The sequence below is a fragment of the Harmonia axyridis genome, chromosome X (assembly GCF_914767665.1).
Source record: "Harmonia axyridis chromosome X, icHarAxyr1.1, whole genome shotgun sequence".
In the NCBI taxonomy this organism is placed as follows: Eukaryota; Metazoa; Arthropoda; class Insecta; order Coleoptera; family Coccinellidae; genus Harmonia; species Harmonia axyridis.
This window is the reverse complement of record NC_059508.1, coordinates 25457832-25465430: the sequence shown is the minus strand read 5'-3', so window position 1 is coordinate 25465430 and position 7599 is coordinate 25457832. Positions and strand designations below refer to the sequence as shown.

At 35.4% G+C, this 7599-nt stretch overlaps 1 long non-coding RNA gene across 1 annotated transcript; it reads right to left on the bottom strand.

Moving 5' to 3' along the window:
• Positions 1–1878: 1878 nt before the first annotated feature.
• Positions 1879–3200, bottom strand: LOC123685913. Its single transcript, XR_006748380.1, has 2 exons — positions 2940–3200; positions 1879–2851 (listed from the first exon to the last, which is right to left on the bottom strand). It is a non-coding gene; the product is annotated as an uncharacterized LOC123685913 (long non-coding RNA).
• Between the last annotated feature and the right edge of the window lie 4399 nt (positions 3201–7599).

Sequence of the window (7599 nt, the reverse complement as noted above, 5' to 3'; positions counted from 1 at the left end):
CTCTTATACCAAAGTGGTGTCCTTAGACACGCGTGTCAAGCTTTCGTCCTTGTGCAATACGATGAAAAGTGTTAGAATGAGAAACATAGAAGGAAATAACAAACAAATGAAATCAACAACAGAAGTCAGTCGTGCATTTGTGGTTACAGCAGCAATTGACCTTACCACGTGGGAGATTATAGCTACCTGCGAGACATCCGAGTCCAAGAAAATCAACAATGTGGAATGGCCTACTCGGATAATTGTTGATTAAACAAAAAAAAAGGAAATAAGAACAGTCCTTTATACCAAACTGGTTTCCTTAGACCCGTGTGTCAAGCTTTCATCCCTCAGCAATACGACAGAAAGTGTTAGAGTAAGAAACATTGAAGGAAATAACAAACGAATGAAATCAACAACAGAAGTCAACCGTCCAGTTTTGGTTACAGCAGCAATTGACCTTACCACGTGGGAGGAAATCAAAAATGTGGAATGGCTTAATAAGAAATATTGGAGGAAATAACAAACAAATGAAATCAACAACAGAAGTCAGCCGTCCAGTTTTGGTTACAGCAGCAATTGACCTTACCAATTGAGAGATTGTAGCTACATGCGTGACATCCCATTCCAAGAAAATCAACAATGTGGAATGGCTTACTTGGATAATTGTTGATTAAACAAAAAAAAGGGAATAAGAACAGTCCCTCATACCAAAGTGGTTTCCTTAGACACGTGTGTCAAGCTTTCGTCACTGTGCAATACGATGAAAAGTGTTAGAATGAGAAACATTGAAGAAAATAACAAACGAATGAAATCAACAACAGAAGTCAGTCGTGCATTCGTGGTTACAGCAGCAATTGACCTTACCACGTGGGAGATTACAGCTACCTGCGTGACATCCGAGCCCAAGAAAATCAACAATGTGGAACGGCTTACTTGGATAATTGTTCATTAAACAAAAAGAAGGGAATAAGAACAGTCCCTTATAACAAAGTGGTTTCCTTAGACACGCGTGTCAAGCTTTCGTCCCTGTGCAATACGATGAAAAGTGCTGGAATGAGAATCATTGAAGAAAATAACAAACGAATGAAATCAACAACAGAAGTCAGTCGTGCATTTGTGGTTACAGCAGCAATTGACCTCACCACGTGGGAGATTATAGCTACCTGCGTGACATCCGAGTCCAAGAAAATCAACAATGTGGAATTGCTTACTTGGATAATTGTTCATTAAACAAAAAGAAGGGAATAAGAACAGTCCCTTATACCAAAGTGGTTTCCTTAGACACGCGTGTCAAGCTTTCGTCCCTGTGCAATACGATGAAAAGTGTTAGAATGAGAATCATTGAAGAAAATAACAAACGAATGTAATCAACAACAGAAGTCAGTAGTGCATTTGTGGTTACAGCAGCAATTGACCTCACCACGTGGGAGATTGTAGCTACCTGCGTGACATCCGAGTCCAAGAAAATCAACAATGTGGAATGGCTTACTTGGATAATTGTTCATTAAACAAAAAGAAGAGAATAAGAACAGTCCCTTATACCAAAGTGGTTTCCTTAGACACGCGTGTCAAGCTTTCGTCCCTGTGCAATACGATGAAAAGTGTTAGAATGAGAATCATTGAAGAAAATAACAAACGAATGAAATCAACAACAGAAGTCAGTCGTGCATTTGTGGTTACAGCAGCAATTGACCTTACCACGTGGGAGATTACAGCTACCTGCGTGACATCCGAGCCCAAGAAAATGAACAATGTGGAACGGCTTACTTGGATAATTGTTCATTAAACAAAAAGAAGGGAATAAGAACAGTCCCTTATACCAAAGTGGTTTCCTTAGACACGTGTGTCAAGCTTTCGTCCCTGTGCAATACGATGAGAAATGTTAGAATGAGAAACATTAACCCTTCGTTAGGCGCGCGGTATTTCCTAACGCGTTTAGGCGCGTGGATTACAAACGTAATCCAAAATGATTTGTCATTAAATCACATACTCAGACTATAATCATTGGCTAAATTGGTTATTCAGTTTTGTTGATGTATCTGCTTCAATGATGAAAAAAATTTTTTATGAAAATTTTCAAGAATCTCACTGTTTGAATAAGAAAGCGAAAGAATCACGTTTTTCATAGTTTTATCTGCGTCTTGTACATTTTGGACAACAAACAAAAAACAATTATGAATAGCTGAAAAAAAACCAGATATTCTGAAAAAAGACAAACCAAATATGAAAAATACAATTTGCTACATTCGATAGAAGTTATCATATTCATGGAAAATTCACACAATTATGGTGATTTCTTCAACCATCTAAACATTCAGTGCAAATATCTACTGCATGTTGCTTGCAAGCGTGTCTTTTGCATTTCACGCACACTTTCCTTGTTGACTTGTTACGGCTTCTAGGACATATATTACATCGTCTTATAGGATTTTCTTGCCTTGGTAGATCAGAAGGCGGGGGTAATGTCGCTTCGAGTCCAAGGAGGGAACGCGCTCGTCTTCTGAGTTCCATGGGTAAGCAGGTCATATTCGACCTGGCCTCTTTTTGTGTCTTGATGAGTTCCCAAGCAAATTTTTCAATGAAATCACTCCTTACTTTTTTTTTTCGTAGGATGGTTCGCTTTGTAAATGCAGACGGCATTTATTCCAGCTACGTTCAGCAGATTGTAAAAAACAACCATTGCATTTTTCGCAATGTTGTATTTTTGGCATAGTTGGTCCACTAAGTCGACGCCAATTTTGGTGTGGTTATAAAATGTCACTATTTCTGGTTCTCTTTTATCTTCTGTTTCCAGATCGATCGCAACATCATGGTGCATTGAAGATACTAAAATAACGGATTTATTTTTAGGGTCAGACATATTATATTCCTGAAACATCAATAATCATGAGATAATGATATAAGAATACATATGCATTTGATAATGTTCGTAATAATGCAAAAAAAACTATACTTACCAAATTTATGACAACACTGCGTTACGTTTGCTCGAAGGAGCAAACGTAACGCAGTTAGGCGCGCGGATTACAATGGTAATCCAGTCGTGTTTAGACGCTCCTAAATTCCAGCAAAAATATTTCCCACCGCTTACTGAATACTGAATCGCTAGAAAGAGATGTAATTGACAGCTACTGAGGTCCGCGCTTACATAACCAATGAAATTAGGAAAATATCGGCGTTGGAATAGTGGTGGATTACAATCGTAATCCACGCGCCTAACGAAGGGTTAAAGGAAATAACAAACAAATGGAATCAACAACAGAAGTCAGTCGTGCATTTGTGGTTACAGCAGCAATTGACCTTACCACGTGAAAGATAATAGCTACCTGCGTGTCATCCGAGTCCTAGAAAATCAACAATGTGGAATGGCTTACTTGGATAATTGATCATTATACAGAAAGAAGGGAATAAGAACAGTCCCTTATACCAATGTGGTTTCCATAGACACGTGTGTCAAGCTTTCGTCCCTGTGCAATACGATGAGAAGTGTTAGAATGAGAAACATTGAAGGAAATAACAAACAAATCAAATCAACAACAGAAGTCAGTCGTGCATTTGTGATTACAGCAGCAATTGACCTTACCACGTGGGAGATTATAGCTACCTGCGTGACATCCGAGTCCAAGAAAATCAACAATGTGGAATGGCTTACTTGGATAATTGATCATTATACAGAAAGAATGAAGTAAGAACAGTCCCTTATACCAATGTGGTTTCCATAGACACGTGTGTCAAGCTTTCGTCCCTGTGCATTACGATGAAAAGTGTTAGAATGAGAAACATTGAAGAAAATAACAAACGAATGAAATCAACAACAGAAGTCAGTCGTGCATTTGTGGTTACAGCAGCAATTGACCTCACCACGTGGGAGATTATAGCTACCTGCGTGACATCCGAGTCCAAGAAAATCAACAATGTGGAATGGCTTATTTGGATAATTGATCATTATACAGAAAGAATGAAGTGAGAACATTCCCTTATACCAATGTGGTTTCCTTAGACACGCGTGTCAAGCTTTCGTCCCTGTGCAATACGATGAAAAGTGTTAGAATGAGAATCATTGAAGAAAATAACAAACGAATGAAATCAACAACAGAAGTCAGTCGTGCATTCGTGGTTACAGCAGCAATTGACCTTACCACGTGGGAGATTACAGCTACCTGCGTGACATCCGAGCCCAAGAAAATCAACAATGTGGAACGGCTTACTTGGATAATTGTTCATTAAACAAAAAGAAGGGAATAAGAACAGTCCCTTATACCAAAGTGGTTTCCTTAGACACGCGTGTCAAGCTTTCGTCCCTGTGCAATACGATGAAAAGTGTTAGAATGAGAATCATTGAAGAAAATAACAAACGAATGAAATCAACAACAGAAGTCAGTCGTGCATTTGTGGTTACAGCAGCAATTGACCTCACCACGTGGGAGATTATAGCTACCTGCGTGACATCCGAGTCCAAGAAAATCAACAATGTGGAATGGCTTACTTGGATAATTGTTCATTAAACAAAAAGAAGGGAATAAGAACAGTCCCTTATACCAAAGTGGTTTCCTTAGACACGCGTGTCAAGCTTTCGTCCTTGTGCAATACGATGAAAAGTGTTAGAATGAGAATCATTGAAGAAAATAACAAACGAATGAAATCAACAACAGAAGTCAGTCGTGCATTCGTGGTTACAGCAGCAATTGACCTTACCACGTGGGAGATTACAGCTACCTGCGTGACATCCGAGCCCAAGATAATCAACAATGTGGAACGGCTTACTTGGATAATTGTTCATACTTACATATTTTCACTCATTGTTATTGATTTCAGTGCATCATTGTGAGTGAAGTTCTCTGATAGCCGTTTGAGGAGATTACAAACTGGTGGGCAAGCAAGTAAGGCTTGTAATATTGAGTTTATATAACAAAAGTTACTTTTGTTTCGTAAACACCTGGATTTAAAACTGGTTTGCGTCCCAGCAATTTAATAGTTCTTGAGAAATTCTGAAAATTTAAAAATATTACTAACCATGATAGAAACTTGAATTTTCACTGATATCTGTAGGTGAAAACCAAAGCATTCCACTTTTCATCAAGTAAAATGGGTTCAACTAAGTAAAATAATTATCTACTGTAGATGTTAGCAAATTGTTAGTTGAAAGTAAGATAAATATATAAAAAAAGATATGGTTTTGAACTGACCTCCTAACATATGAGTGGCTGAATCTATTTTTTTGACTACTTTTGTATGTTTTAAAGGTGTTACATGTGAATCATTAATTTTATTGTCTATTTTCTCATTCGATATTGTTTTAACATCTTTATCAAATAGACTAGCCCATGATTTTTTCCATACATTTACTGTGGGCTCCTCAATTTTAGATTCATTTTTATTCGAGATGCTACTTTCAATTTTTTCAATTGTCCTATTGGAAATTGTATCATTTTTGATTATCTCTGTATTATCTCTTGCAATAATTTCAACTGTTTTTACAGCTGAACTAGGGGGAGTTGAAGGTTTCGAATGTTTTCCTGTCATCTCATTCTGGATAAAAGGTTTTGTAATTGATAATCCATTGTGATTGATTACAGATTTTCTACACTCATTTTCTGAAAAAGTTGATATTAGTTGATTCATTATTATATTACATATTCATATTGACCATGAATAATTCTTTTAAGATCTCTATACTTACTTGCAGAAATTTTTTGTTCAACTCTACAGGGTAATTTGTATTCACTAGAATTGGTAAATAATATATTATTAATAATACCTCTTCTTCTTCTAACTGAGTTAACTCCAAGAAATGTAGATTCTGAAAAAAAAATAACAATATAATAGTGGAAATCATTTTGGAAATTTTAATATTTCTGTATATAGTATATCCAAAGTCCATTGAAATAGTCTATAAAAACGCTTGGCCAGAGATAATTGCAAAACAGTCATAAACCAGTAAGGCGAAATTTATATCCCTTAGTGGAAGCAGAAGGCTGAATGATAATGATGTACAGAGTGATTCACCGCGATGGCTTATTGTTTATGGAAAACTAATAATAATTTTGTGCTGAAAATTTAATCAATTTCAGATTACTACCTTCTTATCTCAAACGGCACACCCAGTATATTAGTGCATTATCAGAATGCTTGGTTGATGATAATTTCAGCAATATGGCAATACTTGAGTATAAGCTGAACAGTTCATAAGTTGAAGAGATTCCTATAGATATCTAATGAAAAGTTTTTCGGAAAAATCTTTATTTTTTTATTCATTCAGTCAAATTTACGTAGATATAAAAAGAGAGGGGTCTCAAGCAAACTCTATACTTGAAGAGTTTTCGAGGAAAAACTTCAACTAAGGAAAACTGCAATTTCTCATTGAATGGAGTAGTCTATGATTTCCAGAAAACATGAAAAGAAACTAAAAAGTCGAAATTTCTTGAATTGTAATAAATTTTTCGTTAAGAAAGTTGAAAATTCATAAACCAATAAAAAAAAACAACTACATAAAATATAACTGATATTTGGAAATATTCGAATAAATGAAAATATCCCTAAGCTAGTATTAAAAAAATTACCTCCATATTCAAGCAATTAACTATTTAAACATGAAACTTTCCACTAGAAATATCACTTCAACAACTGTTTATAAAGTAACTCTTTGAAGAATGTTCGCTAAACTGAGGTTACTTACAATTTGTCAACCCGGCATGGTTGACGAACATAGAATATTTTTCTTCTTCTTAACTATGTACAGATCGAGCCATATACCTAATATTAGGGGCAAGTTGCACCATTTGCCTGAACATTGATTAAAATTTAAACATTGATTAATTTCTGATTTCTTTCGAGAAATCATAGAGTAATCAACGTTTAAATTTTTAATTAATGTTTAGGCAAATGGTGCAACTGGCCCTTTGTCTATTGGGTAAAATATAGAAGTGCGCGTGCGCCGCATATTTTTTTGTTCATTAAGACAATTTTACGTAGATATAAAAAGAGAGGGGTCTCAAGCAAACTCTATACTTGAAGAGTTTTCGAGGAAAAACTTCAACTAAGAAAAACTGCAATTTCTCATTGAATGGAGTAGTCTATGACTTCCAGAAAACATGAAAAGAAACTGAAAAGTCGAAATTTCTTGAATTGTAATAAATTTTTCGTTAAGAAAGTTGAAAATTCATAAACCAATAAAAAAAAACAACTACATAAAATATAACTGATATTTGGAAATATTCGAATAAATGAAAATATCCCTAAGCTAGTATTAAAAAAATTACCTCCATATTCAAGCAATTAACTATTTAAACATGAAACTTTCCACTAGAAATATCACTTCAACAACTGTTTATAAAGTAACTCTTGAAAGAATGTTCGCTAAACTGAGGTTACTTACAATTTGTCAACCCGGCATGGTTGACGAACATAGAATATTTTTCTTCTTCTTAACTATGTACAGGTCGAGCCATATACCTAATATTAGGGGCCAGTTGCACCATTTGCCTAAACATTGATTAAAATTCAAACATTGATTAATTTCTGATTTCTCTTGAGAAATCATAGAGTAATCAACGTTTAAATTTTTAATTAATGTTTAGGCAAATGGTGCAACTGGCCCTTAGTCTATTAGGTAGAATA